The sequence below is a fragment of the Sorex araneus genome, chromosome 11 (assembly GCF_027595985.1).
Source record: "Sorex araneus isolate mSorAra2 chromosome 11, mSorAra2.pri, whole genome shotgun sequence".
NCBI lineage: Eukaryota > Metazoa > Chordata > Mammalia > Eulipotyphla > Soricidae > Sorex > Sorex araneus.
Window position 1 is genome coordinate 18,954,294 of NC_073312.1, and position 12,373 is coordinate 18,966,666.

Below are 12,373 nucleotides of genomic sequence, written 5' to 3' on the forward strand. Positions count from 1 at the left end.
AAGAGAGAGCAATCAAATTAAGATCAAAAAAAGAGAAAGAGCTACATGAGACTCTGATTTTTTTAAACCATAGCTTTCATGCAATGTTCCCATCTCAGGAGCTCCTCACCTTGAATCAATTTATTTTTAAAGCGTGCAATCTTATCTATATTCTTGGCTTATTTTGAATTTAGAGTTATGCTTTCAAAAATTAAGAAAAGAAAATTATTTCTCTCTGTTCTGCTTTATCTGAAATTCAAAGACCAAATTTCCCTACTAGTTCTATTAGTTAGAGGAGCAGCCTTATCACCTAGCTTCAACAGGGCCTCATAGCAGAGATGAGTTTCTAAAGAGTGGTGCCTGGCCAATTGTATCAATCACTGAGTCAACTCACAGAATTGAAACTGAGGACAAAGAAAATTTTAGGTATCCAAAACTATTTAGAGTAGAGTAAGGGAGAAGAAGGGCCCAAAATAATGGAACTTCTCTCTCTTCAATCTATATTATGTCAACATCATAAATCTTTGTTCCTGAATCAGTCAGCATCTTGTCTCTCTTTTCTTCAAATTTAATTCATGCTAAAGTGTGTTCCAATAAGTCTTCCCTTTACCATCCCCTTTTTCTTGGCAATTTCTTTACATGCTCCATTTTCAACTCAGTAATTTATTAGTCCAGTAATTCACCCAACATATTCCCCAGTTCCTCTGAGTCTGCTACTGTCCTAGAACGTGAACAGATCAAGGGACAGAACCAGGTGAAATCTTGTAAAACTTAAAATATATTCTAGGAGAGAGAAAACAAGTGAATAATATAAGCAAATGTGTGCACACAATTTTATAGGTTAAGAAATACAGTGAAGAGGGCTGGAGCGATTGTCCAGTGGGTAGGGCATTAGCCTTGCACACAGCCGACCCGGGTTCAATGCTCAGCATCCCATACGGTCCGCCAAGCACAGCCAGGAGTAAGCCCTGAGCATCGCTGGGTGTGACCCAAAAGGCAAAACAAACAAAAAAAAGAAGTATAGTGAAGATAAAAGAAACAAGATCACAGCTATTGACAGGATAAGAAGGGCTATTTAAATTTAGGTAGCCCAGGAGTATTTACTTTAATGAGTTGAACTATAATTGAGAAATTTATAGTGTTATATAAATCCTGTCAATGTTTAAGAGCAAAGCATACAAGACAGTGGTGATAATAATTGCAAAAACACTGAGCAAGGGTCTATTTGCAGGGTTTCAAACTGAGAAGATGCAGGGCTTTCAAACTGAGGACAGTGTGCAAGAGATAGAGTGATCTGTGAGTTAGTCACAGCAATGATTGGAGTCAGTTTATTAAGAGGTCTATAGACCACAATAATAATTTTGTGGTCTATGTGAAATAGGAATCCATTAGAGAGATTTGATATAAAGTCACTTTACTTTACTATGAAACCAAACTGTGAATAGACTGAGTATGGAGGTGTGGGTGGGAGGAGTCAGGTGTGAGAGGAGCAAGCACTTTGGGTAAGAGAGGATAATTTTGTGCAGAAAAAGAAGACGAAGAAGGCAGTATCACTTTAAGAAAGGTATACTTTGTGATATAATTTAAAGTTAATCCTACAGTAATCAAATGTACGTGTAGTTTGAGAAAAAGAGGAGAAAAAAAGAGTGATAACAAAGTTTGAGATCTCCAACACATGAAATGGAAAATTGAAATTGCCATTCACTAAAGAAGAAAGAATACAGGCAGAGATGATATAGAGTAAAAAGATCAACATATCACTTTTAAAAATAATATATTTGACCAGAGCAATAGTACAGTTGGTGAGGCATTTGGTTTGCATTTGGCTGACCTGGATTTGAACCCTGGCACCCAAATTGGCCTGCCAGGAGTGATCCCTGAGCACAGATCCTAGAGTAAGTCCTGAGCACTGAGGTATGGTACAAAAAACAAAAATTAAATACACAAAAATTAGTAATATAAATATTAAATATCTATAAGATATGGATATAGAAAACATAGCCTTGATTTCTCCTAATATTAAATATTATATGTGTAAAAATTATTTGGGGGTAAATTCTACCTCAGGACTAAGAATTGCAACATCCTTTTTTAAGGTTTCCCAACCTGAATATTTATAAGAACACTGTGTCACTGTATCACTGTCGTCCCATTGTTCATCAATTTGCTCTAGTGGGCACCAATAACATCTCCATTGTGAGAATTGTTGTTACTGATTTTGGTATATTGAATACGCCAGAGCAGCTTGCCAGGCTCTGCCTTATGGGCATGATACTCTCAGTAGCTTGCCAGGTTCTCTGAGAGAGATGGAAAAATTGAACCCGTTTGGCCATGTGCAAGACAAATGTCCTACCTGCTGTCGCTCCAGTTCACTTGTAAGATATAGAAGTAAACATTTTTTTTTAATTTCTGTGTCAACATAGAGTCACTGTTTGTGCAAGCTTGTCTCACATACTTAGTTTCCTCAGACCATAGTCATCATAAGTTTGGCCTTTTTTTAAAAGAACTTAAGAGACGCTGATGTATAGTATTATTTATGAGCAATGTATATGTAATAACTCAGTAAAAACACACAATAAGACATGGAAGTGGGGAGGGGGAGACCTTTCAAAGAGTGTCTAGTTTCTAAGTCCAAATTCAGATTTGGATTTCTAAAATCAGATTCCTGTTGCTTTACCTAATGGTACCACATAAAGCACATTCTCTCTAATTATAGGAACATATCACTGTATCACTGTCATCCTGTTGCTCATCGATTTGCTCGAGCAGGCACCGGTAACATCTCCATTGTGAGACTCGTTGTTACTGTTTTTGGCATATGAATACGCCACGGGTAGTTTGCCAGGCTCTGCCGTGTGGGCGAGATACTCTTGGTAGCTAGCCAGGCTCTCGAGAGGGGCGGAGGAACCGAACCCAGGTCAGCTGCATCCAGGGCAAATGCCCTACCGCTGTGATATATCTAGTTCTTTTATGCAGAGAAGCCCATCTGAAACTCAGAGTGCAGCATTTCTACTAGGGACTGGTTTCCTTGGCACTGTAGCCATCCATATCTATCAAACTCCAGACTACAAGTGGGAAATCAGTCTGCGATTGGTGCCCCAGGCAGACACAACAGTTCGATGCCTTAGAGAACTTGACAAAGTCTAAGCACCCAGACAGCAGTCAGCCTGGGACTGGGATGCAGCTTAGAGGTCAGGAGTGAACGTGCTGCATCCTTAGGCCAGTTTCCATCCCTGGCACTACTTTGCCTTCCGAGCCTGCTGGGCAGTACCCCGGTGACCCCATCACAGCTGGACCAGCGAAGACCCGGATCATGGGGTCCTGTTATTAAAATGAGTCAGCAAAAATATGGAACCCTTGAGCACTTCTTGGAAGACCCCACGCCTTCCCTTCTGACACTAAAAGACACAGCTTCCTATAAGCATATCTTTCAGAAGCTTGCAGATCATGTAAACTTTTTCCTGCATTATTAAAATTTTTAAATTAAAGTGCCGAACATTTATTCAAGAATCACAGGTGTGGAAAGCTACTACACAATACAGAATGTGGGCAAGGTCTGATATTGTTTTTAAGATTTCAGCAAAGGCTAATGATCATCCAGGTGTCTGTATCATGAGTGTAAGTTGCACACAGTTCATTACAGGCCAGGCACCCATTGTCACCTTTCCAGTGCTCACACCAACCATAGTGGGCAGATCTCCTCTTTGGGATCTTAGGAAGACCTAGGCAAATCTCCTGGGCTTGTCTCTTCCAGTCTCAGTGTAGGGTGAGATGGGTGCAGATTAGATGATCTCCAAAGTTCCTTTCAGATCTAATCTCTATAATCTAGAGTAAACAGAATAAAGCAGAGATATCTCTTTCTCACTGACCTTCCCCTCACGCTCATCATCCTTCTTGAATTCCACAAAGGGAAGCTCAGATGCGATGTTTATACTTGAGAAATATCTGAGCTGAGACATGCTGTAAGATCAAGAGAACTAAAGACTGCCTTTAAGTGATTTCCTCTATATTAATGTCTCCAGTGACAGGACAATTTTACAGAGGAAGTAAGAAATGTTGTTGTTTCGTGGAAATAAAAGAGACAGATTAAAACTTGAGGAGTCACAAGGGCCTTTTGGAGAATTTTAAAGAAAATCTACCCTAAGACAACCCTTGTAATAAATCTTAGATTTCCAGGGGGAGCCATTTAGCCCATTTTCTGTCTATAAACTTGTGTGGTCTTTTTATGAGAAAACTGTTACCTGAAGTATCAAAAATGAAATAAGAAATTAAGGTTTGTAACTGTACTTTAGAATTAAAGGATTGTGCTGCAAAACTTCTTTACTGTTTGAAGTTATGAACTATAAAAACAACCTGAGCCCAAGTCTTATAGCCACATCAGTGTAGATCAGGGGTGATTAAAATGGTAACCTAATATGCAGCAAACCGTTATCAGTGAAGCAAATTTACTAAACAATGGAATAGTAAAGAAAATTGTCTTAAAATTATCAAAATTTAAAGAAATATTTCACTCTCTGTCTGCCTCTCTCTCTGTCTCTTTCTCTGTCTTTCTCAGTCTCTCCTTCCCTCCTTCTCTCTCTCTTTCTTTTTCTTTCTCTCCTTTTGGGCATTATGATTTGCAATACATATGCAAACTACCCGTGGCATATTCATATGCCAAAAACAGTAACAACAAATCTCACAATGGAGATGTTACTGGTGCCTGCTCAAGCAAATCCATGAGCAACAGGATGACAGTGATACAGTGAAAGAAAGAAGAGAAAGAATAAAAGTGCTTGCCATAGCAGGAGGGATACTGACGACATCAATCAGGTGGCAGGAAATTTATACTGGTGAAGGGATGGCTTTTAGAACATTATATGACTAAAACCCAATCATGAACAACCTTGTCACAACTCGGTATCTTACTGTATTTAATTAAAATAAATACTTTTTTTTAAAAGAGGGAGATAGTTCTATTTATTTTTACTGCCCCTTTTTTTCATAATCTCAAATTCTTTTTGTTTAATTAATTTGAATCTAATCCATATAAAAGTTTATGTAGTACCCTCAACCTTAGAGACTATTTCATGGATTTGTTTTCATTATCAGTCCATATTATTTTTTTCTTGGTTGGTTTTTGGTCCACACCTGGTGATGCTCAGGACTTACACCTCGCTCTATTCCCAGAGATTACCCTGACCTGCTCAGGTGACAATATGGGATACTGGGGATCAAACCCAGTTGATCACATGCAAAACAAAAGGCCTATATACTGTACTATTATTCCAACTCCTCTTTCTTTCTTTCTTTCTTTCTTTCTTTCTTTCTTTCTTTCTTTCTTTCTTTCTTTCTTTCTTTCTTTCTTTCTTTCTTTCTTTCTTTCTTTCTTTCTTTCTTTCTTTCTTTCTTTTCTTTCTCTCTCTCTCCCTTCCTTCCTTCCTTCCTTCCTTCCTTCCTTCCTTCCTTCCTTCCTTCCTTCCTTCCTTCCTTCCTTCCTTCCTTCCTCCTTCCTACCTTCCTCCTTCCTTCTTTCCTCTTCCTCCCTCCCTTCCTTCCTTCCTTCCTTCCTTCCTTCCTTCCTTCCTTCCTTCCTTCCTTCCTTCCTTCCTTCCTTCCTTCCTTCCTTCCTTCCTCCCTTCCTTCCTTCCTCCCTTCCTTCCTTCCTCCTCCATTCCTCCCTTCCTCCCTTCCTCCCTCCCTCCCTCCCTTCCTCCCTTCCTTCCTTCCTTCCTTCCTTCCTTCCTTCCTTCCTTCCTTCCTTCCTTCCTTCCTTCCTTCCTTCCTTCTTTCCTTCCTTCCTTCCTTGCTCTGTGCTCAGGCATAACCACTGCAAGTGTTTGAATGCCCATATGCAATCTCAGGGACAAAACCATGATCAGCCACATGCAAACCAAGCATCTTATCCACAATGTGGTCCAATTTTGAATAAAGTTTTTGAGAAAGTGTTATAGTGTGATATAATCTTAAGCAATTATAAAATGGAATGTATTCCTTCTTATTATTTTTTTCAAGAAAATTCCTCTCACAGAGTAAAGTAACCTCTACTATACAATGTTGAGAGACATGGCACATTTAGAGTTTTTATCTAACTTAAATATTTGGCAAAATTCAACATGCCAGTTCTTATGATGTCTAACTTACTTGATTGAGTATTTCTTATGGCTCAAAGTTTTTCTTCTTAATTATGGGAATGCATGTGAGTGTTTATACATGCAGTTATGTATCAGGAATAATATATGTGAAAAAATGCTTAATATTTTTAATGGATTTTAAGATATAAATATATTTGAGTAACAAATATCCAGATAAAATTCTAAAATATTTTTAAAATTTTCTTATTCTGCTTCCTAAATAGTACAAACTTGACATGACGAACAAATCACATGATGAACAAAGTCATCACTTTCATTAAAGAGAAAGAGACAGATAAAATTTTTCCTGCATATTGTCTTATCATTTACCCCCATTCCAACTATTAGTCACTTTACATCATGACAAGAATCAAGCCTTTCTTAATTTCCATTTGGTCTTTATATCCAAGTTCACTAATTGTAACAAAACTGTCAATACTTTGTTAAAAATGTACATTGCTATTAATATGTACTTAGGCTCCAGTTTTATACTGTTAATTAATGTTTCTAACATAGTACCAGAAAAATGTTTTTTTGTGGGTTGATGAGAGTGGAAAACCAGATAGAGGTGCAGGCTATAAACCTTCACGGATCTTACAAACTGATTAAGCTGAGATGGCATCTTCTCTGAGATCTCTGTGTCGCTAGCTAAAGAAATGTCTGCATCAATTTATTCTTTCAAACCCAACATTAATATCTGGTTTGCTTATTAATTTTCTGCTGAATCAATTATCCTTTATGCTTTCAATTATATTCCATTATAATGATCACGGCAGTTAGAATTTAAAGTGTTTACAATTGAGCAGGTGCTATATTTATTTGCAAAAGTCATATATTTAATTTTCACAAGATTTCTATGTAAAAGTATTGGCATCATTACTACTTCGTAATCTAATATACAATAATTTAATAAATTAACATTTTCAAGGAATCAGAAAATATATGATAGAACTGAGGCACCAAAATAAGACAATTTAAGAGCTATGCCATTCTAAACCTCAGAAATTTAGAACTTTTGGATATAAATTTAGTTAAATTTATCTGTAAAAATAGATTTGTATGATTGTGCACCCCCTTAAATATCACCAAATTTGATATTTTGACTTTTAGCTTTCTCTCAGCATACTTGACAAGCATTTGCCCAACTGCTTTTGCAATCTGACCAATTATATGGAGATTAACACTTTTACTGGAACAATCATGGCATTTCTATCATAGAACAAGCTACTGTATAATCAAAGTCATCGAAACACAACAGCTACTCTTGAATTTTTAGGTGTATTAATCTTATAATAGCCCTTCTCAGTGCCAATAGTTTAGTAATAACAATCAAGAATAAGAACCTAGTGGTGATTCAGATTGAAAATAGTTCCTTTTTATTATTGATAAAACTGTATTGGAGTTTTATGTTTATAGGAAGAAAAATTATGTCTTCCTACCTGAGGATTTAATTTAAATCTATCTCTTGGATCATAAGTGAAGAGACTATGAGCAACAGATTAATCCACTATGAAGAAAAAGATAATGTATCTGATTAGGAAAGGCTCCTTAATAAGGAACACATGCTCAAGATTCAACAAAAAAGAAAAAATGGAGTCAGGTAGAAGGGACAACACTCCCTGAATTGAGAGTTCAGTATCCACGTCTTTCTATTTTAGAACAATTAATTGGTGTAAGATTCTCCTTTACTATCTCTCCTAACTTAGAGGAAATTTGTTTCTCACATGAGGCATAAATAGGTAATTGGCAAAGGAAATAAAGCTTCCATTTAGAAAGGAGAATTTCTGATTGTCCAAGTGTGTATGTGCACATCTATATGTGCACATTCATGTAGATACAGAAGTTAAAATAAAAATATCTTCATGGGATTAAAGAAACCAAAAGTGTCTCACTCCTATCTTCAAAAATAGTGGCATCTCATCAGTGAATGAAGGAGTAAGGCTCCTATACTTGCACACAGTTGAATTAACGAGTAGTGAATATAAGAAGTGAAAGAATGTTACTCCAAGATTTGTTTGACATGGCATGTTTACTGCTGCAAGTCTTTGAAAAAAAGGCCTAATTCATTAGCTAATTAAAGAATTAATTAAAGACAACAGTAGAATTAAAGAGACACTGGTTGAACAAACTATCAATACCTCATATCCCCATCTAAGAATTTTTAGTAACATATGAACTAGCCTGAGGAAACATACTGCCAATTCCACTATTTAAGTTATATACTTGATCACTGTCTTCCCTGTCATCCCATTGCTCATCAATTTGCTTGAGCAGGCACCAGCAAAGTCTCCATGTGAGACTTGTTGTTATTGTTTTTGGCATATTGAATATGCCATGAGTAGCTTGCCGGGCTCTGCCACACGGGCAAGATACTCTTGGTAGCTTGCCAGACTCTCCGAGAGGGGAGGAGGAATCAAACCCAGGTCAGCCGTGTGCAAGGCAAACACCCCACCCACTGTGCTATTGCTCCAGTGATATACTTGATAAGTGTGGGTAAGTCTTTCATCTTGTTTTCATGGATTACTGCAACTATTAATCCAGTTTCATTTTCTATGGAAATAGTACTTGAAAATTGTTATTTATTTGCTTTAGGTCTGGGTGCCACATCCGGTGGTGCTCAGCGCTTACTCCTTCCTGGCTCCACATGGAGGGATCACATCTGGTGGGCTCAGGAGACCATATGGACAGCTGAGAATCCATCCCCAGTTGAACATGTTTAAGAAAGCTCCCTACCAGCTGTCTATCATTCAGGCCTGGGCATTGACATTTATTAAAGAAGGGATGCTCTCCCCATCAGCAACAATTCATCTAAATTCAACCTTTATAGATGATCGGAAAATATCATCACACATCTCACAACAATGCCCTTCACTGATGCTGGAAAAAAAAATTGCAAAGCAAGACATGGATCTTTGAAGGTAATAAGCTGAGGAATATTCCTTCAGGGTTTTTAAAAGACATAAAATTGGTGTTCCAGGAAACATTAAATTCAATTGTCCTCAAATATCCCAATACCCTCAACTAGAGACACATTTTTTCCTGTTTTAGAACTTAATAAAACCAGCCAGCAAACAAATGAGTTTCATCTATGACCTGGGACAATGAGCCGTGCCAAGCACCAAAGTTCTTTTCCCCAAGGCATTCGGATTCATGGACTTAGTTGAAGAGTCCAGTTACCTGTGGATTTATAGAAACTGCCTACTGCAAGGGATGAAACAACAATCTGGTAGACGGATAATTTTGCTCCCAATTCTGAATTTGATAAGAGATTTTGGCAAATCCTTAGCCTTGTATTTATTCCAACTTCCTCCTATGCCAAATTGGTGTGCTCATGACTGCCATGCATGTCTTTCATGAGCAGGGGTTCTGTGCTAAAGTGATACGCTGAATTAACTATCCAAATTGTAAAATTACTTTCTAGATCATGATGTACTATATAAAATATAGAAGCTTTAAAATTGTAAACATATTTAGAACTTTTTGAAGTTGTTCACTTTATGAACTGCTCATTCTCAACGTCCCGCCTTCCCATCTTTATAGCGTTTTGTGATGTTAAGATCGGAAATCCACATTTTGGCGTTGAACATTACTATAAACTCTACCTGTACAGGGCAATAGTGAAGGCTAAGGAAGGAAATATTTCTGTTTATATCTGTTTATAATTTTGCATGTGTTCCCATGACTGGCTCTATAGCACTCCTACCTGGTAACAGCTATATATTTCCAGACCAGCAGTTGATTCTGATACTTATTGTACAATTTTTGCAACAATAAGTCTCCAGAGACTCCAGACCAGGTAATGCCTTTTTCCACATGTCTTGGCTTTCACTTCAAAGAACCCTTTTTCACGGGTTTATTTCAACATTCCACGGGCCCTCCCACAGACCAAAATATACCAACAAGGAAGACAACCTCTTCCTTGCTATTCTCATGAGCTAGAGGTAACTATTGTATAGATCCTATCTCACTGACTCCTAGTAGGGAAACATAAATTAGTGGAACAAACCTGGAACAATTGTTTTTCTCTCATATTTGCATTTAATTTGCATAGTAATCATGTAACAGTCTTCATTTCCATTGATTTTCATAATCATTCTCCCTCTCGTCCTTATCATTCTTCCTCTCTTTATGGAACAATGTAAGTTTCATATGATAATTTTCATGATAATCTACTAAACATGTGTCTGGATGAATACTTCCCTTCTTTCTAAACATTAGTAGAAACTCTTAGCACAAAGGTAGCTCTGAACTGGATGTCAGTATTTAGGAAGAAAGCAGTGAAGCAGAGAGTGTGACAAACTGGAAGTCCATTTAAAGAAGTCTCACTTTCTGCTAAGAGTTACAAGAAAACATATGTGTGGCAATATCACTCATTTTTAATGAATGATCTAGACATTGATATTTTATGTTGAGTATATACATATATTATAATACATTGTGCTTGCAAACTCTGTGTGGGACAAACAGTAGACTTGTGTCTTGCCTGTTAGTTGCCTAAATACTTTACAGTTTTACTGTTTTCATAAGCCAAAATGTATGCATTTACAAATAATTACACAAAATCATGTTACAGAAGAACAAATACCCTGCAACCAAGAAGAAAATCCCAGTTATTAATAAAAGGCATCAACGAAGCAATCATGATTTTAGAAAAACTTATCCAGTAACTGTTTGGGTCTGGAGAAATAGTACAGGAGTTAAGGTTCATGGCTTGCATACAGTCCACCCCAGTCATACTTTGGTACCACATGGTTTCTTAAAGTAGATCAGATATATGCCAGGGATTCCAAACACTGTCCAGTGTGGTCCTGGAGACCCTCAGTTAAACAGTGCTTAACTTCTGGGGTGGTCCAGATAGTCCCTGGCACTGAAAGGCCTGAGTAGCACCATATTTTCAGAAAAATACATAGAACTACTAACCTAGTTAGCCGAGAATCACTGGGGAGGGCCCCTGGGCTTCTTGAGTACTTTTGAGAAGATGCTCCAAGAATTTTTTTTTCAATGTTAACCAATTAGGAAAAGTGAATGTTGAAAAGTTGAAATGTTGGAAAGGAAACCTCAGAATAATAATTATTATTATTTAATAACCTTAGGGACCAAAGAGATATTCTAGTAGGTAGGGTGCTTGCCTTTCATGCAGCTGACCCAAGTTCAATCGCCAGCATCCAGTATGGTATATGGTTCCCTGGGCATCATCAGGAGTAATTATTGAGTCCAGAGCCAGGAGTTACCCCTGAGAATCATGGGAAGTGCCCCTCCATCAAATTAAAAAAATTAAAAGCTTAGTATACTTGATATTCCCTTCCAAATTGTAAATCTCAGAATAGTAGTGACAAGTTCAAGACCCATGAACAGTATTGCTATTATTTATGCACAGCAGCTGTCATTCAATACGGAACTTCTGACAAGCTGGGAAAAATGTTGAAAACAATTTACCGCTTTTTAGTAACATATAAGGTTTTGGAACATTTTAAATCTAGGGATTGAGCCAAATATAGAGAAAGATACTGTTGCACATAATGATGTACCATAATGTTTAGTATAGATATATTCCAGTTTTTGTTTGTCAACAAATCATTCATTTAGCATGATTGGGTGCTAGTTAATTGAGAAGTTGTGAAGAATGTTTTTATCCACAGTTAATCTCAGACACACAAATGACTAAACAGACCTGGGTAAATTGGAGTGGGGCAGATTAGGCTGGGGCCCGCCTAAGCAGAATTCCCAGTAGCCGCTTGCTTCCACAATCCAAAATTGCCACCATAACCCCAAGCTTGACTCCATCATCTCATAACAAGATATAATCTGCTGAAAATCTGGGTATGAGGGTTTTGTGACTGAAATCTCCAGGTTTTCTCAGAGTTGGGATGGGCTATTACTCCCACTTCCTAAAACTCTTGGAAGCAGTGGTAGTCACCCACCATGAACTAACTCCAGTGCCGCCATGTAAGCTACTACTGGCCATGCTTCAGAGAGCCGTAAATAAATCTCAAAAGAGTTCAAAAGCTGCAGTTGATCTCAGATCCACACAAGGCTGATCAGACTGGGCTAAATCAGAGGGTGGCTGGTCAACCATATGCCCACCCAAATAGAGCCTCTGGCAGCCACTTCCTCCCACAATCCAAAATCACCAGCATATCTGGGCCTGACTCCATTATTCTGTATGGACCTCATTGAGATATAATCTGCTGAAAATTCGAATATGCGGTTTTAGTGATTGAAATCTCCAGGCTTTCTCAGGGTTGAGTTGGGCTATCTCCCCCATCTCCCTGTACTTCTGG